Below are 25021 nucleotides of genomic sequence, written 5' to 3' on the forward strand. Positions count from 1 at the left end.
GGTATGCTCAACAACCATGGGGCGCGCTAGTTTAATGGGCACCCCCATCTTCTCTCTAGACTCGGACAGTCTTTGGAGATATGTTCCCTTTCACCGCAGGTCCAGCACTCTGGCTCACATTCTAATGATGTACTACGTGCACGATGTGGCAGGGCTAGGGAGGAACAACTTTCCCGCTCTAACCTTCTTTCAAGTGGGGTCGTATGATCAGCCGGAGGGAAGGTGGCAGGGGCCACCTTGATACTGCACAGCTCACCTAGAATGTCCAGGGTCTCTTGACATATCTACCGTACCAAGTCTGGCTCACTACAGGTTGTCTTGGGGATGACCACTGCCTGAATCCGGACCGCGCCAGTCTGGACAGGGGTCTCGGCCTTGACCTCAAGGAAGCCCTGATCAGAATTCAAGTGTAGCAGCTCCTTTAAGACCTGCCTCAGGGAGGGATCCCTCAATCTAGCAACTACTGATCCTGCAGTGCTTTATCCGATGGACCCAGTCCTCGGTGCCCATCTTAGGTCTTCTTGGTGATATGAGCCGTCACTTCTTGCAATGCATTAACATACTGAGCACTGATCTCACTGTCCCCTTGGACCCCCTGAAACATCCGGATGTGGAGGTGCCCTAGATCTGTGGTGTCACCGTGCTTGTCCTCCAAGATTCTTATGATTTTCTCCACAGTGTCACGGTCCCTAGGTGGGTGGTACATAACAATCTGCCAGGCCTCCCCGTCAAGGGTGAGGAGGGATAACGCGGCCTGAGCGGAAAGGGTTAGGAGATACATGCACGGCATGCTTCTCTACCCAGTCGCACAGTGACACGCTGCTCCCTGTGAACTTAGGAATATTGCTGAGCATAGCCCCAAGAGTACGTGTCCCTTGGTTGGCTCAGCCACAGGCTGGTCCAACATCTCATACCACAAGATATGGCCTTCCCAAAACCCTGTCTGGTGACAAATGCACATATAGCAGGATGCAGCAGGCCTCCACTAATAAAGGCAAGGAGCAGCACAGGTGCAGACTACTGATAAAAACAACCACCCCACACCTACCAGACCATGGAGGGGTTGGCTGCCTAGTAGAAAAAATGTGAAAAATAATCTGGCACTCAAATGCTTGCTACAGCAAAAAAAATAATTTATTTATTTTTCACAATCCAAAATATAACGTTTCGGTCTGTTCAGCGACCTTCATCAGACTGGAATAAACATACAAAATAGAATAATAAAGTCAAAACATGACCTATATCCAAAGAATATACATGAACAAAAACATATATATATATATGTGTATAAAAAAGAGGGAATACACAATTATGGCTGTATATGTGAATATCATGAAAAGGTGTACTAATAAATAAACAAACGAAAAATGGATCCACCACATAATGTTAACATAGACCCTTATAGAGATTCAATGTATATTAGAATATTCAAAATTTACATAAACACATAATAATAGAAACTCCGTTTGGAACTGGTTATCAAACTGCAGTATCAAAGAAATAACCTCGCTTACCAGTTTATGCAAATGTGAATGAGCTCCATAAACATAATGAACTGGAGCATCTAGAAATAATGAAGACCGCCTGTGAGAATATCATCCAATATAAGTGACAGATCACAAGAAAAAACGGCCCAAAAAGCGTCTTACCAGTGAAGAATCATATGAAGAAAACCATGAGAACGGAGCGCTGTGTGGTAGCGGTATAAGCCGGTGAGAAATGTGCCCTGCAATAACGGTGTCAGTGACCCTCTCAAATAGCGGTATACCCGGAAGTGCGATACCGGAAGTCTCGTGCACCATATTAGTGAGACGCTGTATGAGAGCGCCGAAGGACAAACCGGAAGTGCGCCACCGGGACTTCTCTGAAAGGAAGTGTTCAGTGGAATACACTGGAGAAACGCAAACAGGAAGAAGGTAGTGCAGGAGGCAGTCCAGGAATCTCAATGAAAGATGACTCATCGCTGGAAAATGTGTAAACATAGAAACAAAGAATATCAAGACGGGACCTAGGAAATATCAAAAAGGATCACATTAAATATAACATATTATAAAGAAATATTATTTTGATCTGTCTAAAAATAAAACAATAAGAGCCATAAATAATTACCTTACAAGCGGCAAATAAACCGCCAATTAATAAAACAACATATTACAATGATTGCATTATAACAAATAATTACAAATGATCATAAGTACACAAAATTGTTACACATAAATCTCCAAATCAAAGTCGGTTCAGAATAGACCTGTGACATCATAGTCTCTATTTAATCCCATAGGTTCAAGACTCTGTAAGTAATGAATCCGATATGCTTCTCTTAGTTGAAGCTTTTTTACAAGGTCCCCACCTCTTCTGTTAATATTAACTTGCTCCAACACCAAAAAAAGTAACTGTGCTACTGTGTGTCCTATATATCATTAAAATGATATGGTACCGGAAGGTGATTTCGTTTACAACGTATGTCCGATTTATGGTGTGATATCCGATCTTTAATTGCTTGGGTAGTCTCCCCTACATAGACTTTGCCACAAGGGCATTTGATGGCATATATAACAGATTTGGACTCACAGGTGTGGAAACCCTGAATCGGGATATCCGAGCCTGTGAGTGGATGGGAAACTTTTGGAACTTTAAGAACGTTTGCGCATTGAGCGCATTGAAGGCATGGGGACGTACCCCTTCGTTGAGTTTGAAGGAAAGTTTGTCTAGGAACTATAAGAGTGGAACCAATATCAGCCCTAATAATCTTATTCCTCAAGTTACTCGGTCGACGAAAGCAAGGAAGAAATGGAACTTGAAATTCTTCAATATTTGGGAAACTATCCCGCAAAATATGCCAATGTTTACGTATTTTATTATGTATTTTATACATCAAAGGATGAAATGTATGAATAAAAGGGACTCTCCATGAAGTGGAAAGTTGTTTAGAAATGTGTGTTTTATACCGACATTGTCGGAGTAGTTGTCGAGGATAATCTCTCTCTATAAATTTGTCTTCCATCTCGTTCATTCTTTGTGTACGGACTACAGGATCACTAACTATCCTGCGTACTCTCTCAAACTGGGAGAGTGGAACCGATTTTTTAGTAGCTTTCGGATGGCAACTTTGATAAAGCAATAAATTATTGCGATCCGTGTCTTTCACGTAGAGGTCTAATGTCAAATTTCCCTCGTCATCCTGTCATCTTTCATTGAGATTCCTGGACTGCCTCCTGCACTACCTTCTTCCTGTTTGCGTTTCTCCAGTGTATTCCACTGAACACTTCCTTTCAGAGAGGTCCCGGTGACGCACTTCCGGTTTGTCCTTCGGCGCTCTCATACAGCGTCTCACTAATATGGTGCACGAGACTTCCGGTATCGCACTTCCGGGTATACCGCTATTTGAGAGGGTCACTGACACCGTTATTGCAGGGCGCATTTCTCACCGGCTTATACCGCTACCACACAACGCTCCGTTCTCATGGTTTTCTTCATATGATTCTTCACTGGTAAGACGCTTTTTGGGCCGTTTTTTCTTGTGATCTGTCACTTATATTGGATGATATTCTCACAGGCGGTCTTCATTATTTCTAGATGCTCCAGTTCATTATGTTTATGGAGCTCATTCACATTTGCATAAACTGGTAAGCGAGGTTATTTCTTTGATACTGCAGTTTGATAACCAGTTCCAAACGGAGTTTCTATTACTATGTGTTTATGTAAATTTTGAATATTCTAATATGCATTGAATCTCTATAAGGGTCTATGTTAACATTATGTGGTGGATCCATTTTTCGTTTGTTTATTTATTAGTACACCTTTTCATGATATTCACATATACAGCCATAATTGTGTATTCCCTCTTTTTTATACACATATGTATATGTTTTTGTTCATGTATATTCTTTGGATATAGGTCATATTTTGACTTTATTATTCTATTTTGTATGTTTATTCCAGTCTGATGAAGGTCGCTGAACAGACCGAAACGTTATATTTTGGATTGTGAAAAATAAATAAAAGAATTTTTTTGCTGTAGCAAGCATTTGAGTGCCAGATTATTTTTCATATTTATTATAAGGGAGTGGTAACCCTTATCTGAGCACCTGAAAAAAACAAGGAGTGACGTGTTATTCTTATTTATTTAGTAGAAAAAATGCACATAGATTAGGCTTGCATGCAAAGTGTCTGGCTTGCAAACCTATTAATGACGCCCATAGTATTCTCAGGCGGGCTGCTCCAGCACTATAATATGCAACACACAGTGACAGACGCCCCAATAGACCAAGCCAACAAAAGGAGGCCCGGCTGCATCCTGCATCTCCCAGCGGCGGTCACCGGGTTTACCTGCTAGGCCACAAGTCTCTCTTTTTCATAGCCTATCAGAGCCTGTTGAGCCTCCCATACACCAACCAGACCCCTACCAACATGTGACCCAATTCCCAGTCAACCTCGGTAGCGTAGAGGATAGCTGGAAGTGACATCCCTGCTCACACACACTATCTCTCCACAGTCGCAGGCATGTCCCCCCTGCTTCAGTCTCCTCATGGATCTTCTCGGCTTGCCCGTCTACGGAAATCTCTTAGGATTGGAATGGAGTGGACAAAGCCTCAGCCCTTCACGGGCAACAACTGGTCCTTTGAGCTTTACTGGCGTAGCGCACGAATCCTGGTCTTGACTAGTGCAGGTGGAACTTGGAGTCCCCTTAAGTGGAATCCAGGCTTTGTCATGTGGTGACCAACATCTCGATGGTGTAAGCTTTCCGCGGAGGTCTGTTGCACTGGCCTCAGGGGCATCCCTGGAGTGCGTCTGCTCCACTCTCTTGTCTGGCGCCAAGTCTGCCTTTGGTTTGGTGCTCAGGGCTTTTATATCAAGGGAGTCCTTCCTGTGGATCACTTGATCAGGTCCAGCACACAAAGAAGTTGTTCCCCCTGTAAAGCTACCAGCACAGTTTGGTTCCGCTTGATTTCGTCTGGCCAGCAGATGGCAGACACTCCTCATTAATCGCAAATCTTGCAAGGGCTCTTCAGGAATATCACTTTTTTATTACAAGGTGACATATTACTACTGAGGACTGATAGAGGTCTCATGTGTGGACATGGAGACCAGTTATCTGGTCATACTATGGGACAAGACCATCAGTGAATTGGATATATTTTAAATAATACCCAATAAAATGTATAGTTTTAATGCGGGCAGTGTGTGATATATACAGTGATATGTTGTTACCAGATACCCCAAGTGTTTATACCTTATTTTTGGCAGCATAGACCCCTGAATAAGTCAGTGGTGCTTCTCAGGAACCATTGAAATCTAATACAATAAATTCAGGACATCATCATATTCTCTAATACAAAAATAAACCATAACAGCAATGTGAACAGAGCCTTAGATGAATATCGTTCCATGCCTCAAATCTAGCTATTCTTGCACGCTGATACTCTCTGGCACACAGATTGGAAAATTCCTATCACTCGCAGGTAATTCCCTTGGGGATGAAGTGATAAATAACTGGTAAATATCATTTTATGCCGTCCTTGTTCTATTCACATGTTCTAGGCAGTTTTTCATTAGCATTAAGTACCTATTGGCCGTCGGTGCAGTTCCATTAGTGCTGCTGAACACAATTTAATGCACACTCCTCATTAACAAAGCTGGGAAATCGTAAATCTTATTTACTGCCAGTTCCAGAAACCTGCATTTAGAAGGAAGGATGAAGGTGATAAGTTTCTGTGAGCGTGAATAAGAATAGGATCCATGCTATAAAAAGCTCCAAGCTTTCTTTATATTGAATAGAGACTACGTACATCTAATAAAGTCAATATGATCTTTATTAGCCAAGGGTCATTGGCTTACACTGGTGTGTCACTATAGGCCCCCATACACATTAGGTTAAAGTCGGCTGATCGTGCTGATTTCAGTGGAACTAGACAGCTGTGCAATGTCTATAGAGGCCTTCCCAGTAGTGTAACTAGAGTCCCATGGGCCCTGGTGCAAAATTTATGTTGGTCAGATGAATGGGCCCTTGTAGCATTATACATCCAATAAAAACATACGTATACACCCCTTACCCCCATGTAATAATGCTCCACAGCTTGTGATAATGTTCGATCTTGGCCCTTTCCTGTAATAATGTCCCCTTCCTGTAATAATGTGCCCCATCATAGGCCCCTTTCTTGTAAAATGGCCCCCATCCTTGGCCCCTTAATGGTATAATGTCCCTGATCCTGACCCCTTCTTGGTATAATGTCCCTCATCCTGGTCCCTTTCAGTAATAATGTTCCCATTCCTGGTATAATATCTCCCATTCTCGTATAATGTCCCCGATTCTGGTACCCTTCCAGTAATAATTGTTCCCTATCCTGGCATGTGCCAGCTATGGACGCCACATGATGTAACTGCCATGCACTGCCCGTGACAGGCATGCTAACGTCAGCTGTAAGCTGACTAATGCATTATGAGAGGCACTCCAATTAATGACTTAGGGCGCATCTTAAAGTACAAGTGCTGTATATCTCTGCCAGAGACGTCCTCCAATCAGTTACTGGAGTACATTTCTGGTGTAACTCAAGTGTCAGAACTTTTCATGAATTCAAAGGACGGACAAGGCCGGCCATGCTCCTATTTCTCCCATGTGTTAATATATTTTATTTTATTTTTTACAATGTTTTACTTTATTTTTACCTTATTTTTTTCAAATCACAATCTGTACTAAAAAAAATCTCTGAAATCTTTCAATTTTCCCACTAGCCACAGATTTATTATAGATTCAGGCTCATTATCAGCAGAGACAGGTAACTCCTCTATACACAGCTGATGACACAGGATCCACCAATCACAATAGGCAATGTGACAGCTGACCCTGCTCCCCCTCCCTTCACAATGACATTTGCACACGCTTATTAGATGCTTCAATACAAAAGCTAGGGCCTGAGTCCCTCTATGCCTGCTAATATACATGTGCATTTCCTGAAATAACATAATCCACACCCCCAAATCATCAAGACCGGCAATTTTCTTACTGATTTTGATGAGGTGGCAATGGTAGACTCTCCTGATTCATTAAAGGGAATGCATCAGCAAATTTTGCAATGTAATCTGAAGACAGCAAGAGATAGGGTCTGAAAAACAGGTGTCACTTTTTTGGCTGCGCGCTGTGATTTACTTACAACAAAAGTTTTATCAACTGAACATTATCACTGGCCCAACTGGTGCTCCTGTGGGCAATTGTCCGACTCCGCCCCCTCCTCTGATAAGCAGCCTCCTGTAAGAGGTGCACACTCGCCTGATTCATTAAGAGGCGCACATCTCCTCTTAATCAGGCGCGTCTGACACTTCTTACCCCAAATCGGGGATTGGAGCAAGATTTCTGTGCATGGTATGCTACAGCTCGTCATTAGGCTCCAGCCACTTCCCCATCCCTGCTCCACCAATTTTAACAGAGCTGTGAGAAACATCAAGAGTTGCTACATTTTTGCGTAGCTCCATGTTCTGCAAAGATTTTACCACTTTTTAAAGCAATTTATGCCAGAATTCTGGAGAAATTACTTTGATGAATCGGGGCCTATCAGTCTAGCGTTGCCTCAGTGGATAATGTGAGAATTTCAAGATTTCCCAAAAAATGTTTAATACATGTCATGAGATGCAAAATAAAAAAAAACAATAATGTTTAAAAAATACATTTAAGATAATAACCTGATTTAAAGAAAGTCTGTCAGTAAGATCAACCCTTCAACCAACATATATGGGAAGGCAGGTCTTCGAAAGGTAAATCCACTGACACCTTTAAATCTTATGTATGGAAATGCTAACTACCCTGGAATGCAGCAACAGATAGGAGATATAAAGGTATAATTGGATTTACACTTGAAAGATGTGCATGCTCATATATGCAGTTTGGGGGATTGATCTTACAAACAGATTCCTTACGACACATTCTGTTTGTTGGAAGTCTTGGAACACTGATGGCCACAGAGATTTGTCCGGAACCTATGTCTTTTTGGAGGCAGGGACAATTCAGCTATGGACAAGGGCTAGTATGGTTCAGATGCTTAGGGCAGGTGCAGTCGAGTGTATTTTCAGATCTCACATGGACTAATGTTTTCTATGGGGCCGAGCACAAAATCGTTGCATGATCTAATATTCCGGACCCACTCGGCCATGCAAATCAATTGTCATGGTCCAGTCCGGAGTTTATTTTCTGCTGTCTTCACTCTGGACTGGTCATGCGGGAGTTAATCTCCTCAGCCTTGTTCTGGAGCTAGCTGGGCTATTTCAGTCTCTCACAGCCTGCTGACCAGTGTTAGTGATAGCTCAAGCTTCCAGTTTAGAGCCTCTGACCCTTGTACCTTGGTGATTCTCCTGCCTCTGACTGATATTCATGTGTATGACCCGGACTAATTTCTGACCCCATCTCTTGGTATTCGTCTCTGCTGTTACGTTCCCTCTCTGGCATCTGACTCCCCAGCTTGTACCCCGACCGACCACGTATTTAGTCTCACGTTTTGGACCCCGTGCTCCTGTTCTGGCTTTCTGACTCTCGGCTTGGTATTTTAACTACGTGTATTGCTGCTCCTTCTGGTACGTCTGCTCCTGCTAGTTTCTGACTCGGTTCGTCTGACTATTCTCTCTCGTTACCTGTGGCACCTGTGCTGTTGCTCAGGGTTGCTGCTCTTAATGTGTAACCTCTCTTCCCTCACCAGCTCCCCCTGGTGGAGGTTTCACTACATCAATGAGTGCTTGGAAAATATCAGACTGCAGTCTGATGACATCAGAGTGCAATTCAATTTATTTCAACAGACTCACAGAATGGAAAAGATGGAGACATTTTTTTTCCATCCTCTCCTCATCTGAGAGAATCGGATCACACTATGATCATACTGATCAAAGTATGATCAGCGTTTTGTCAGAAAGTCATTTGCATATTGGGACAGATTCTGTCTGACGAGAGAATCTACGGATGCCTGCACCTGTGAAATTCCCTCTATAGCTACACTGCTGAGACAGAAATCAGAATACATCTATGGGCTCGCTCCCACTTTCAATTAAGTCAGACGAATGCAATCTTATTAAAAATTTGATTAGTATTCATACCAATTGAATCCTGTGCTTCTGTTCTCAGTGTCGCTTTTCTTTTCCTGCTCCAATTGGATCGCGATTGAACAGGAAAAAAATTGCAGCATTCTGTGATTGCACGCCAAACTCGTATCGTAAGCACCCATATAAGTCTACGAGCGCGCATGAAACATCCGACTGCACTCGGATATCACCCAAGTGCAGTGTGATTCCCGCCGGCAGCAGAGGAGATGGAGAAATGACTTTCTCCGTCTCCTCCGCACCTGTGCTCCGATTCTCTGATGCGAGAGGATGATCGGAGCACCGAGCACTGACACTCGGCCCACGCTCACAGCAGAGCAGGAGCCGAGGGTCATTAGGATATCGCAACGGATGCAATACGCTAGTAGGACCCCGGCCTAACATCGAGGTTTGTGAATGTGAACCACTCGTTACGGTGACTCCCAAAGTTGGTTCACTGCTCACCCCTTGACTAAAGATTGCTCCAAATAATGGTCTGTGTGTTATACTAATGGGAAATCAGTGCAGCCTGTTCCATTACCAATGATCGCTCCGCTGTGAGCACCTCATCTAAGGTCGTATATATATATATGATAGGGGCAGCCACATAGCTGCTGTGCTTGGGGTGATGAGGAACAATTTCGGTTAGTCCTGAAGACGGTGGTTATAAGAGTGATGGTGCCACTGGCTCATTATTATTCCTGATACGGGGAATTTGTTCTTTCAGCCTGCCACTATTCATCTCCATAACCAGAGGGAACGTACCTGATCTTTTCGCTGGAGCATTACAATATTTTGCATGGATGAGATGCCTGTCCATCCATGTGTACGTGCGCCATAAGACTGCCCGATGGATTTCGCCGCCATGCCTCAGCGTCGCAGTATATTTGTCCTTTACCATCAGGAATCCTACAGTTATATGTCATCTACGGGATGAGCAATTTGTTTACGCGCTCGGTGAGTGAGATTAATGCGACTGACTCATGTGGAAGGTGACAGTTCAGCTTTTCTTAGTATCGCTAGATGGTCGTCTCACCTGCTCGTCAACACATTTTGGGCTTAATTAACTGCAGCTAATGGTGTGATTTTTCTTCCTGATGCTGACAGAAGCAACACAATATATTGCGGAGATGGCAGGGGGACACATTTCTGCAGCTCTCATTGGATCTAAATGTCTAGAAATGTGTCTTTTACTGATGAGCGATAAGGCGTTATCTGAGCATGCTCGTGTACTAATTGAGTGTCCTCGGTGTGCTCGAATATTATGTTCTAGTCCCCGCGGCTGCATGTCTCGTGGCTGTTCAACAGGTGCAACACATGCAGGGATTACCTAACAAAGAGACAATCCCTGCATGTGTAGTTTCTGTCAAACAGCCGCAAGACATGCAGCCGCTGGGACTAGAACATAATATTCGAGCACATCGAGGACACTCAATTAATACACGAGCATGTTTAAGGGGGTGCAGAAACTGTTATGTGCCCCTACCCCTTTAAGCTCGTCCCGGTTAATGTGTGTAATTTGATATATCTGTTTCTGCTACATATTTATATGTAACTAGCTGTACTCCCCGGCTTCGCCCGGGCTAATAAATGCTGTTAGCAAAATAGAATGTGTTAACAAAAATGTATTCTGCACACAAAAACCACAAAACAAATATATAGAAATGTAATTATTAAAAGGCAAAAACTAAGCCAATAGAAGCATTTCACAACATATATTTCAACACCAGAGATATTCCACACAGATTTAAATAAATTGGCCAAGTAATGTGAAGTAATCTTGTACTATTTATTCGAGTGCCTTTTGATAAACGACATTCTTAGTTTTTCCTTCAGGTGCAAAGACGAACAGATTTTTGGCTGCTCCAACTCTTGAACAGGCCACATAAAGTTGACCATGAGAAAAGCATGGAGATTGCAAATCGATTCCAGCTACTTTCAAGGACTGTCCCTGAGCCTTGTTGATGGACATAGCAAATGCCAGTCGAACAGGAAACTGGAGGCGTTTAAAATCAAAAGGCAAATCAGATGGAATGAGAGGAATTGTTGGAAAGGAAACGTCCTCTCCTGTGGCACATCCTGTCAAAATGGTTGCCTCAATTACATGTGGAAACAGGTTCTTAATCAAGAGTCTTGTTCCATTACACAGCTTTGGTGGATCCAAATTTCTCAATAGCAGAATAGGTGCTCCAGGTTTTAGAAAGAGGTTGTGAGGAGGAAGTCCTTGTGGCTCCAAGGAATTGAGGAACTCAGTTGGATAAAATAATACTTGAGCAGGGTCCATTAGGCCTCGTTCACAAGTACTGTTTTTGTTGCGTTTCCGCGGCGGTATTTTCCACGCGTTTTTTCCGCGAAAAATAAGCATCCCATGCATTCCTATGGGATTCCGCAATGCTGTGCTAATGCTGCGGTTTTTAGCGCGGCGGAATCGCTTTGCGGTAAAAAACGCAGCATGCTCATTAATTTTGCGGAATCGCGGCGATCCCGTACCCATAGGAATGCATTGTTCTGCTTACTTTCCGCATGTGGCTGTGCACACCATGCGAAAAGTAAGCAGAACATTTGCGGATGGTACCCACGGTCCGGAGGAGAGGAGACTGTCCTCCAGGCTTTGGGTACCATATCCCTGTAAAAAAAATAGAATTTAAAATAAAAAATATTGTTATTCTTACCTTCCGGCATCCTGCGCAGCCTTCCCGCCTCTCTCCACGCTCCCAGTCCCAGTAAGCCTTTGCGAGCGATGACGTCCGTTCTCGCAGGATCGCGATGTCTCGCGGTCATTCGCATGACGTCATCGCGAATGACCACGAGACGTCGCGATCCCACGAGAACGGACGTCATCGCAGTAATTGTCGCAAATGATTACTGGGACCGGGAGTGTGGAGAGAGGCAGGAAGGCTGCGCGGGACGTCGGAAGGTGAGAATAACAATATATTTTTTTATTATTATTGTTTACATTCTGTCTTTTACTATTGATGCCACATAGGCAGCCTCAATAGTAAAAAGTTGGTCACACTCGTCAAACACTATGTTTGACGAGTGTGACCAACCTGTCAATCAGTTCTCCAAGCGATGCTACAGATCGCTTGGAAAACGCTAGCAATTCTGCCAGCTAATTACGCTTGCAAAATGCTAGTTTTTCCACTGGAAAATCGCGGGAATTTAAAATGCGATTTTCCCTTGGAATGGAATTCCGGAATTCTCGAGGTAATTTCCACGAGAGTTATGGTACATGTGAACCCAGCCTTACTGTATCCACTGACTTGTAAGTTGTGCACACACCTGGAAGGAGATTTAGAATTTGAAGATTGATCTTGTTGACGCTGTCATTTTTGGGAGCTAGAATAGCCCTTTCACACAGCCAGCCAGAATTTTTGAAGTGGAGTTGAATGTTTGGAAAAACCTTTGCTTTAAACTCCTCAATGGAAGTCACAATGCAACAAAAGTTGCTTGGGAAGGTGATCTGTCCAGTGGTTGACTTTACTGGTGCCTTGCCATCTCCAATAGTCAATAGCTGGCTCGAAAACAGTTCAGCAGAAACATCGCCTGTCATGTAGCCCCTCATGTTTGTGTTCAGTGACATTTTCTTTACTTTTCTCCAAAGGTACGATGCTTTGAGACAGGCATTGAGTTCGTCTGCAGGGGTTGATCTTGGAATAACAGGTAGTGTTTGGCGGAAGTCACCTGCCAAAACAACAACTACTCCTCCCATGATATATTTGTTGTTACGCAGGTCTTGAACCAGTTTGTCCACTGCTTCTAGAGCCCTTTTGTGTGACATGGTGCATTCATCCCAAATGATGGCACTGCATTTTTGAAGCAATTTGGCCAGTCCGGATCCCTTGGCAATATTACACATGGGGCTGTCACTATGAGACAGGTTAAGTGGTAGTTTGAATGTCGAATGTGCTTTCCTGCCACCTTTTAAAAGCGTAGCTGCAATTCCAGAAGATGCCACTGCAAGTGAAATCTTTTTTTTGTTGTCGAAATTTTGCCAGGAGCAAGTTGATTACTAGAGTTGAGCGAAACGGGTCGAAAAAATTCAAAAGTCACCGACTTTTGGCAAAGTCGGGTTTCATGAAACGAAACCCGACCCTAGGATGAGGTTGGCCACGAGGTCGGCGACTTACGCGCCAAAGTCGCGTTTCAAAAGTTTGTTTTGCGCTCTTTTTCAGCCAATCAGGATCCATGGACACTGTGGGCAACGTGATGACATAGGCACGGGTCACCACCATCTTTCAGAAGGGCATGCAAGTGATTGGCTTGCTTTGGTGGGCGTCACAGGGGGTATAAAAGGGCGTGCACGCCGACCGCCATCTTACTTCTGCCGATCTCAGTATAGGGAGAGGTTGCTGCTGATTCTGTAGGGAGAGCGTTAGGCAGGGAAGAAGACCAAAAAACTGCTTCTGCTGCTAGCGATTTGGCCTGCACAACACACCAGTCACTGTGTGTGCAGTGCAAGGGGAGGCTATATAGTGGTGTATCAGTGGTGTTGGTTGTTGGGCTGCCTTCTAAGGCTTCCTGACAGGCTGGCATTGCTGTTTACCCACTGCTCCGCAAACTGCTTTTTTAAAAGCAATCCAATCTCCCTTATCCTCTAGTCACTTTGGTCACAGCTGTGCCATCGAGCCTGTCACATAGCGCTCAGATATTCATTGGGCCTCAAACTGCTTTTTTAAAAGCAATCCCAATTTTTTTTTTTTTGTCCTGCTGAGAAGAAAAAAAAACTGCTTCTGCTGCTGATAGCAATTTGGCCTGCACAACACACCAGTCACTGTGTGCAGTGCAAGGGGAGGCTATATAGTGGTGTATCAGTGGTGTTGGTTGTTGGGCTGCCTTTTAAGGCTTCCTGACAGGCTGGCATTGCTGTCTACCCACTGCTCCGCAAACTGCTTTTTTAAAAGCAATCCAATCTCCCTTATCCTCTAGTCACTTAGGTCACAGCTGTGCCATCGAGCTTGTCACATAGCGCTCAGATATTCATTGGGCCTCACACAATCCAAAAGTGTCCAGTGTCCAAAAGTGTGTGCAGAGATTCAAACTCTCACTTATCCTCTAGTCACTTAGGTCACAGCTGTGCCATCGAGCTTGTCACATAGCGCTCAGATATTCATTGGGCCTCACACAATCCAAAAGTGTCCAGTGTCCAAAAGTGTGTGCAGAGATTCAAACTCTCACTTATCCTCTAGTCACTTAGGTCACAGCTGCGCCATCGAGCTTGTCACATAGCGCTCAGATATTCATTGGGCCTCACACAATCCAAAAGTGTCCAGTGTCCAAAAGTGTGTGCAGAGATTCAAAATCTCACTTATTCTCTAGTCACTTAGGTCACAGCTGTGCCATCGAGCCTGTCACATAGCGCTCAGATATTCTTTGGGCCTCACACAATCCAAAAGTGTCCAGTGTCCAAAAGTGTGTGCACAGATTCAAACTCTCACTTATCCTCTAGTCACTTAGGTCACAGCTGTGCCATCGAGCTTGTCACATAGCGCTCAGATATTGATTGGGCCTCACACAATCCAAAAGTGTCCAGTGTCCAAAAGTGTGTGCAGAGATTCAAAATCTCACTTATTCTCTAGTCACTTAGGTCACAGCTGTGCCATCGAGCCTATCACATAGCGCTCAGATATTCATTGGGCCTCACACAATCCAAAAGTGTCCAGTGTCCAAAAGTGTGTGCAGAGATTCAAAATCTCACTTATTCTCTAGTCACTTAGGTCACAGCTGTGCCATCGAGCTTGTCACATAGAGCTCAGATATTCATTGGGCCTCACACAATCCAAAAGTGTCCAGTGTCCAAAAGTGTGTGCAGAGATTCAAACTCTCACTTATCCTCTAGTCACTTAGGTCACAGCTGTGCCATCGAGCTTGTCACATAGCGCTCAGATATTCATTGGGCCTCACACAATCCAAAAGTGTCCAGTGTCCAAAAGTGTGTGCAGAGATTCAAAATCTCACTTATTCTCTAGTCACTTAGGTCACAGCTGTGCCATCGAGCCTGTCACATAGCGCTCAGATATTCATTGGGCCTCACACAATCCAAAAGTGTCCAGTGTCCAAAAGTGTGTGCAGAGATTCAAACTCTCACTTATTCTCTAGTCACTTAGGTCACAGCTGTGCCATCGAGCTTGTCACATAGCGCTTAGATATTCATTGGGCCTCACACAATCCAAAAGTGTCCAGTGTCCAAAAGTGTGTGCAGAGATTCAAACTCTCACTTATCCTCTAGTCACTTAGGTCACAGCTGTGCCATCGAGCTTGTCACATAGCGCTCAGATATTGATTGGGCCTCACACAATCCAAAAGTGTCCAGTGTCCAAAAGTGTGTGCAGAGATTCAAAATCTCACTTATTCTCTAGTCACTTAGGTCACAGCTGTGCCATCGAGCCTATCACATAGCGCTCAGATATTCATTGGGCCTCACACAATCCAAAAGTGTCCAGTGTCCAAAAGTGTGTGCAGAGATTCAAAATCTCACTTATTCTCTAGTCACTTAGGTCACAGCTGTGCCATCGAGCTTGTCACATAGCGCTCAGATATTCATTGGGCCTCACACAATCCAAAAGTGTCCAGTGTCCAAAAGTGTGTGCAGAGATTCAAACTCTCACTTATCCTCTAGTCACTTAGGTCACAGCTGTGCCATCGAGCTTGTCACATAGCGCTCAGATATTCATTGGGCCTCACACAATCCAAAAGTGTCCAGTGTCCAAAAGTGTGTGCAGAGATTCAAAATTTCACTTATTCTCTAGTCACTTAGGTCACAGCTGTGCCATCGAGCCTGTCACATAGCGCTCAGATATTCATTGGGCCTCACACAATCCAAAAGTGTCCAGTGTCCAAAAGTGTGTGCAGAGATTCAAAATCTCACTTATTCTCTAGTCACTTAGGTCACAGCTGTGCCATCGAGCTTGTCACATAGCGCTTAGATATTCATTGGGCCTCACACAATCCAAAAGTGTCCAGTGTCCAAAAGTGTGTGCAGAGATTCAAAATCTCACTTATTCTCTAGTCACTTAGGTCACAGCTGTGCCATCGAGCTTGTCACATAGCGCTCAGATATTCATTGGGCCTCACACAATCCAAAAGTGTCCAGTGTCCAAAAGTGTGTGCAGAGATTCAAAATCTCACTTATTCTCTAGTCACTTAGGTCACAGCTGTGCCATCGAGCCTGTCACATAGCGCTCAGATATTCATTGGGCCTCACACAATCCAAAAGTGTCCAGTGTCCAAAAGTGTGTGCAGAGATTCAAAATCTCACTTATTCTCTAGTCACTTAGGTCACAGCTGTGCCATCGAGCTTGTCACATAGCGCTCAGATATTCATTGGGCCTTACACAATACAAAAGTGTCCAGTGTCCAAAAGTGTGTGCAGAGATTCAAACTCTCACTTATCCTCTAGTCACTTAGGTCACAGCTGTGCCATCGAGCTTGTCACATAGCGCTCAGATATTCATTGGGCCTCACACAATCCAAAAGTGTCCAGTGTCCAAAAGTGTGTGCAGAGATTCAAACTCTCACTTATCCTCTAGTCACTTAGGTCACAGCTGTGCCATTGAGCTTGTCACATAGCTCTCAGATATTCATTGGGCCTCACACAATCCAAAAGTGTCCAGTGTCCAAAAGTGTGTGCAGAGATTCAAAATCTCACTTATTCTCTAGTCACTTAGGTCACAGCTGTGCCATCGAGCTTGTCACATAGCGCTCAGATATTCATTGGGCCTCACACAATCCAAAAGTGTCCAGTGTCCAAAAGTGTGTGCAGAGATTCAAAATCTCACTTATTCTCTAGTCACTTAGGTCACAGCTGTGCCATCGAGCTTGTCACATAGCGCTCAGATATTCATTGGGCCTCACACAATCCAAAAGTGTCCAGTGTCCAAAAGTGTGTGCAGAGATTCAAAATCTCACTTATTCTCTAGTCACTTAGGTCACAGCTGTGCCATCGAGCTTGTCACATAGCGCTCAGATATTCATTGGGCCTCACACAATCCAAAAGTGTCCAGTGTCCAAAAGTGTGTGCAGAGATTCAAACTCTCACTTATCCTCTAGTCACTTAGGTCACAGCTGTGCCATCGAGCTTGTCACATAGCGCTCAGATATTCATTGGGCCTCACACAATCCAAAAGTGTCCAGTGTCCAAAAGTGTGTGCAGAGATTCAAACTCTCACTTATCCTCTAGTCACTTAGGTCACAGCTGTGCCATCGAGCTTGTCACATAGCGCTCAGATATTCATTGGGCCTCACACAATCCAAAATTGTCCAGTGTCCAAAAGTGTGTGCAGAGATTCAAACTCTCACTTATCCTCTAGTCACTTAGGTCACAGCTGTGCCATCAAGCTTGTCACATAGCGCTCAGATATTCATTGGGCCTCACACAATCCAAAAGTGTCCAGTGTCCAAAAGTGTGTGCAGAGATTCAAACTCTCACTTATCCTCTAGTCACTTAGGTCACAGCTGTGCCATCGAGCTTGTCACATAGCGCTCAGATATTGATTGGGCCTCACACAATCCAAAAGTGTCCAGTGTCCAAAAGTGTGTGCAGAGATTCAAAATCTCACTTATTCTCTAGTCACTTAGGTCACAGCTGTGCCATCGAGCTTGTCACATAGCGCTCAGATATTCATTGGGCCTCACACAATCCAAAAGTGTCCAGTGTCCAAAAGTGTGTGCAGAAATTCAAAATCTCCCCTGTCCTATAGACACCTTGTTTTACATACTATATAGTTTGTTGGATTTTGTCTACATTTCTACCAAAAATGAGGAAGGCTGGTGGAAGAGGCCGTGGAATTGGGCGGGGGTTGGCAGCTGGTAATGATGGTGTTGGTGGTGGATCTGATGGTAGTGGCAAGAGCAAAATAGGACCGAATGCAGGAGGTGTTGAGCCTGCATCATCGTCTGGCTACATAAGGCCTCGAACGCTTAGTTTTCTAGGAGTTGGCAAACCGCTTTTAAAGCCAGAGCATCAGGAAAAAGTTTTGTCTTACATTGCTGACTCAGCCTCCAGCTCTATCGCCTCCTCTTCTTCACTTGTAAAAAGTAAAAGCACTGAGTCGTCATTGGAGGCTCATGTTCATGAACCACACCTTTCCTTGTGTCCTTCACCCCAACCAAGATTGAAGGATGACGCAGGCCATACTACTGATTACTCCATGGAGCTGTTTTCACATACCATGCCTGGATTATAAAGTCAAATGGTGAATTACCCAGGCCAAGATGAATCTGACATGGAGTGCACTGATGCACAGCCGCTGATGGATGATTCTGCTGGTACATTCACTCAGAGCACTACATTGTCCTCGCAGTGTACAGAGCCAGATTCTGACCCTGATGAGACTCAGGTGCCCCTTCCCGCACACTATACCACCATACACGGTGACACAGAGGAAGGTGCACATGACATAGAAGAGGAGGTGATGGATGACCCAGTTGTTGACCCAGATTGGCATCCATTGGGGGAAGAGGGTGCTGCTTCCAATAGCTCAGATGAGGAGCATCCACAGCAGACATCGACATCGCAACAGCTGTTATCTGGCAGGCCCGGAGCACTCCAAAGACAGGTTCCAAACATCAAAAGAGTTGCTGGACAGCTTGTCCAGAGGGTCAAAAGATCACAGCGTGCTAGGCCGCAAAATGTCTGCCAAAGTAGGAAGAGTGCAGTGTGGCACTTTTTTGAACAAAATCCTCATGATCAGGCCAAGGTTATCTGTAAGAAGTGCGCAAAGACCTTTGGCCGAGGGAAAAATCTGAAAAATTTGAATACCAGTTGCATGCTTAGACATTTAACCAGCATGCACTTGCAAGCGTGGACACAACACCAAACCTCAAGTGCCACATGTGCAACTGATCACAACGAAGGTAGTCAGCAACGCTACATTGTTTCCCCCACTGTAAGCCCACCGGTTAGCACAGCAGCAAATGTTGAGGTGTCGTTGCAAGGCCACAGCAGTCAGGGAATCCCACTGTTATATCAACGAAAGACTGATTCTAGGCCATCAGAAAGAACACCAACTCCATCACCATCATCAACCCTCTCTCAGTCCGCCCTGTCCACCGCTACTTCCACCATATGCAGCTCTCAAGTCCAGCTCACCCTCCCAGACACTATGAGTAGGTCAAGAAAGTACTCAGTCTCTCATCCGCGTACACTGGGTTTGAACGCCCACATTGCCAAACTAATCTCGTTTGAGATGATGCCCTTTCGGTTGGTGGAAAGCACAGCTTTCCGCGAACTCATGGCCTATGCAGTACCACGCTATGACCTACCCAGTCGCCACTTCTTCTCTCGCAAAGCCATCCCAGCCCTCCACCATCATGTGAAAGACCGCATTGTCCATGCACTCAAGCAGTCAGTGAGCGGAAAGGCGCACCTCACAACTGATGCATGGTCCAGTCGGCATGGCCAGGGCCGTTACGTGTCCATCACTGCGCACTGGGTTAATGTGGTGGATGCAGGGTCCACAGGGGACAGTGGTGGTGGGACAGTGCTGCCTAGCCCACGGTATAGGAAACAGTTGGCTGTAGGCGTTCCACCCTCCTCCTCCTCCTCCTCCTCCTCCTCCTCCTCCAGAAGCGAAAGCTCGTCCACAGAGCGCAGTCGTACGAGCACTCCATCTGCAGCTGCCACTGTTGCACACGATGTGTCCCCCTATCGAGCAGCTAGTGGAAAGCGTCAGCAGGCTGTGTTGCAGATGATGTGTTTGGGCGACAGACATACCGCCGAGGTGCTGGCCGAGTACTTGAAGCGACAAACTGAGTCATGGCTGGGCAGTGTACATCTTGAGGCAGGCAAGGTAGTTAGTGATAACGGCCGTAATTTTGTGGCAGCCATAGCCCTTTCAAAACTCAGCCACATACCTTGCTTGGCTCACACCTTGAACCTGGTGGTGCAGTGATTCCTCAAAAATTATCCGGAGTTAACAGCCCTGCTCCAGAAGGTGCGAAGACTGTGCGCGCACATCCGCCGGTCGCCTGTACACTCCGTTCGTATGCAGAAGCTGCAGCGATTGCTCCACCTTCCCAACCACCGCCTCATTATCGACATTGCAACAAGGTGGAACTCCACCCTGCACATGGTGGAGCGGCTGTGCGAGCAGAGGCAGGCCATAATGCATTTGTGGGAGGATACACGGCCAGGTACTTTGAGAGCAGACATACATGGAGTTAACAGGTGTGTAGTGGTCGAAGCTGAAAGACCTCTGTAAAGTCCTTCAGTGTTTTGAGGAATGCACACGGCTGGTAAGCGCAGACGACGCCATCCTAAGCATGAGCATCCCACTTATGCGTCTGCTCATGCAAACTTTGACGCACCTTAAGGAGCAGGCGTCTGCAGCCAATGTTGATGAGGAGGAAGAGGAGGAGGGAATCCTTGATGACATTCAGCCATTGTCTGCTCAGGGACCTCTCCTGGACGAGGTGGAGGAAGAAGAGGAGGAGGAGGAGGATGATGATGGGGATGATTACTTAGGGGAGGAGGATGCATCTCGTGGGGCAAGTGAAAATGTTGGCGTGGCAAGGTCTGGTACAGGGTTTGTGCGTGACTGGAGGGATGTGGATTTGCCAGAAAGTGCAACTCCAACCAGCACTCGCAGTGCATCATTGACACCGGGAACATTGGCCCACATGTCAGATTATGCCTTGCGGATCCTAAAAAGGGACCCCCGCATTGCCAAAATGATGAACGATGACGACTACTGGTTGTCCAGCATCCTGGATCCACGCTATAAAGGCAAATTACAAAACATCATGCCACAGGAGAACCTTGACCTAATATTGGCTAATAAACAAGCAACTCTGGTAAATCGGTTGCTTGAGGCATTCCCAGCACACAGCAGCGGTGATGGCTCTCACACGAGCCGTACGGGCCGGGGGCAGCTTGGCAGAGGTGTTCGTGGTGCACACAGCAGAAGTGGCGTTGGAGACAGGGGTTTCATGACAATGTTGTGGACTGATTTTTCAAATACCGCTCACACAACTGGTAATACTGCATCGATGGAAAGTGACAGGAGACAGCAGTTGTCAACCATGGTTACAAACTACTTTTCCTCCCATATCGATGTTCTCCCACACAGGTCATTCCCCTTTGACTATTGGGCCGCTAAACTGGACACCTGGCCTGAATTGGCACAATATGCCTTACAGGAGCTCGCTTGCCCAGCTGCAAGTGTGCTATCGGAAAGAGTCTTCAGTGCAGCTGGATCAATCCTGACAGAAAAAAGGACCCGTCTGTCAACCCAAAATGTGGATGATCTAACCTTCATTAAAATGAACCATGCATGGGTTTCCAAGGATTTTGTCCCACCTTCCCCTGATGACACATAGGGTGACAGAAAAATGGCTTGCTTTGGTCCACCTCTTCCTGGGACTTCACCTATTTCGCCTTTTGCATCAGCTGAATGTCCAACATCAACATATGCCACTTTCTAAAACTCCCTAACTGTGCTGCCTCCCCCCCCATGGCCGGGGTCACCACCTAGCGCACGACACCGTGCGAGTGCCGTTGCCCTGGACAGGTGGGTAGGCCGACTCTTGGGCGCGGGCACTGGCACAGGGTCCCTCATAGTGCAATCAAGTGTCTCTGACGGTGGTGGTGCACACCCGCCGTCAGACACACCGCTGTACTATGAGGGGCCCAGTGCCAGTACCGACGCCCACGAGTGGGCCCCCCTTGCTTGGGCAGGGCCCCAGCATTTGCAATCTTTACTTCTCCCTGCTCCTCCGCTGTGTAATCTGGGCCGTCAAATCCATACTGTGCCTGACACCGTCTGAGCCTGCCTCCTGAGACATATATTTTGAATGTGTACGCTATCCATACATGTTATCCGGGGATACGGTACCCTTTCTAACCTTTGTGCAATCACGTGCAATCCATACTGGGCCTGACACCGTCTGAGCCTGCCTCCTGAGACATATATTTTGAATATGTACGCTATCCATACATGTTATCCGGGGATACGGTACCCTTTCTAACCTTTGTGCAATCACGTGCAATCCATACTGGGCCTGACACCGTCTGAGCCTGCCTCCTGAGACATATATTTTGAATGTGTACGCTATCCATACATGTTATCCGGGGATACGGTACCCTTTCTAACCTTTGTGCAATCACGTGCAATCCATACTGTGCCTGACACCGTCTGAGCCTGCCTCCTGAGACATATATTTTGAATGTGTACGCTATCCATACATGTTATCCGGGGATACGGTACCCTTTCTAACCTTTGTGCAATCACGTGCAATCCATACTGTGCCTGACACCGTCTGAGCCTGCCTCCTGAGACATATATTTTGAATGTGTACGCTATCCATACATGTTATCCGGGGATACGGTACCCTTTCTAACCTTTGTGCAATCACGTGCAATCCTTACTGGGCCTGACACCGTCTGAGCCTGCCTCCTGAGACATATATTTTGAATGTGTACGCTATCCATACATGTTATCCGGGGATACGCTACCCTTTCTAACCTTTGTGCAATCACGTGCAATCCATACTGGGCCTGACACCGTCTGAGCCTGCCTCCTGAGACATATATTTTGAATGTGTACGCTATCCATACATGTTATCCGGGGATACGGTACCCTTTCTAACCTTTGTGCAATCACGTGCAATCCTTACTGGGCCTGACACCGTCTGAGCTTGCCTCCTCAGACATATATTTTGAATGTGTACGCTATCCATACATGTTATCCGGGGATACGCTACCCTTTCTAACCTTTGTGCAATCACGTGCAATCCATACTGGGCCTGACACCGTCTGAGCCTGCCTCCTGAGACATATATTTTGAATGTGCACGCTATCCATACATGTTATCCGGGGATACGGTACCCTTTCTAACCTTTGTGCAATCACGTGCAATCCATACTGTGCCTGACACCGTCTGAGCCTGCCTCCTGAGACATATATTTTGAATGTGTACGCTATCCATACATGTTATCCGGGGATACGGTACCCTTTCTAACCTTTGTGCAATCACGTGCAATCCATACTGGGCCTGACACCGTCTGAGCCTGCCTCCTGAGACATATATTTTGAATGTGTACGCTATCCATACATGTTATCCGGGGATACGGTACCCTTTCTAACCTTTGTGCAATCACGTGCAATCCATACTGTGCCTGACACCGTCTGAGCCTGCCTCCTGAGACATATATTTTGAATGTGTACGCTATCCATACATGTTATCCGGGGATACGGTACCCTTTCTAACCTTTGTGCAATCACGTGCAATCCATACTGGGCCTGACACCGTCTGAGCCTGCCTCCTGAGACATATATTTTGAATGTGTACGCTATCCATACATGTTATCCGGGGATACGGTACCCTTTCTAACCTTTGTGCAATCACGTGCAATCCATACTGGGCCTGACACCGTCTGAGCCTGCCTCCTGAGACATATATTTTGAATGTGTACGCTATCCATACATGTTATCCGGGGATACGGTACCCTTTCTAACCTTTGTGCAATCACGTGCAATCCATACTGGGCCTGACACCGTCTGAGCCTGCCTCCTGAGACATATATTTTGAATGTGTACGCTATCCATACATGTTATCCGGGGATACGGTACCCTTTCTAACCTTTGTGCAATCACGTGCAATCCATACTGGGCCTGACACCGTCTGAGCCTGCCTCCTGAGACATATATTTTGAATGTGTACGCTATCCATACATGTTATCCGGGGATACGGTACCCTTTCTAACCTTTGTGCAATCACGTGCAATCCATACTGGGCCTGACACCGTCTGAGCCTGCCTCCTGAGACATATATTTTGAATGTGTACGCTATCCATACATGTTATCCGGGGATACGGTACCCTTTCTAACCTTTGTGCAATCACGTGCAATCCATACTGTGCCTGACACCGTCTGAGCCTGCCTCCTGAGACATATATTTTGAATGTGTACGCTATCCATACATGTTATCCGGGTATACGGTACCCTTTCTAACCTTTGTGCAATCACGTGCAATCCATACTGGGCCTGACACCGTCTGAGCCTGCCTCCTGAGACATATATTTTGAATGTGTACGCTATCCATACATGTTATCCGGGGATACGGTACCCTTTCTAACCTTTGTGCAATCACGTGCAATCCATACTGGGCCTGACACCGTCTGAGCCTGCCTCCTGAGACATATATTTTGAATGTGTACGCTATCCATACATGTTATCCGGGGATACGGTACCCTTTCTAACCTTTGTGCAATCACGTGCAATCCATACTGGGCCTGACACCGTCTGAGCCTGCCTCCTGAGACATATATTTTGAATGTGTACGCTATCCATACATGTTATCCGGGGATACGGTACCCTTTCTAACCTTTGTGCAATCACGTGCAATCCATACTGGGCCTGACACCGTCTGAGCCTGCCTCCTGAGACATATATTTTGAATGTGTACGCTATCCATACATGTTATCCGGGGATACGGTACCCTTTCTAACCTTTGTGCAATCACGTGCAATCCATACTGGGCCTGACACCGTCTGAGCCTGCCTCCTGAGACATATATTTTGAATGTGTACGCTATCCATACATGTTATCCGGGGATACGGTACCCTTTCTAACCTTTGTGCAATCACGTGCAATCCATACTGGGCCTAACACCGTCTGAGCCTGCCTCCTGAGACATATATTTTGAATGTGTACGCTATCCATACATGTTATCTGGGGATACACTACCCTTTCTAACCTTTATGCAATCACGTGTAATCCATACTGGGCGTGAGAACGGCTGGCAAGCTACAGCACCTGTGGTTTGCACACGTAAGTTTTTCATTTTTTCAGGAATGACGGTTAGGCCTAATTCCGGAACTGCAGTTGACCTGCACTTACTGGGAAATCATTGTTCGCGGGTAATAATTGTAATCACTCAGTGATCCCCATCACTAACGTTGTTCAGCGGGTTATCTGCACCTGTAAGCGACAAACGCTGGCCTTTTCAGTGTAGCGCACATGCAG

General features: G+C 45.7%; 1 protein-coding gene and 1 long non-coding RNA gene across 2 annotated transcripts in view; both read left to right on the forward strand.

Annotated features, from left to right (window-relative positions):
• Nucleotides 1-25021, forward strand: part of LAPTM4B (lysosomal protein transmembrane 4 beta) — a 174385-nt gene that overhangs the window by 78577 nt on the left and 70787 nt on the right. The window lies entirely within an intron of this gene.
• On the forward strand, nucleotides 7834-11671 carry LOC141053109 (uncharacterized). Its single transcript, XR_012220972.1, has 3 exons — nucleotides 7834-8562; nucleotides 9785-10014; nucleotides 10882-11671. It is a non-coding gene; the product is annotated as an uncharacterized lncRNA (long non-coding RNA).

The sequence above is a fragment of the Dendrobates tinctorius genome, unplaced genomic scaffold, assembly GCF_039654945.1.
Source record: "Dendrobates tinctorius isolate UK_male_01 unplaced genomic scaffold, ASM3965494v1 ptg000165l, whole genome shotgun sequence".
In the NCBI taxonomy this organism is placed as follows: Eukaryota; Metazoa; Chordata; class Amphibia; order Anura; family Dendrobatidae; genus Dendrobates; species Dendrobates tinctorius.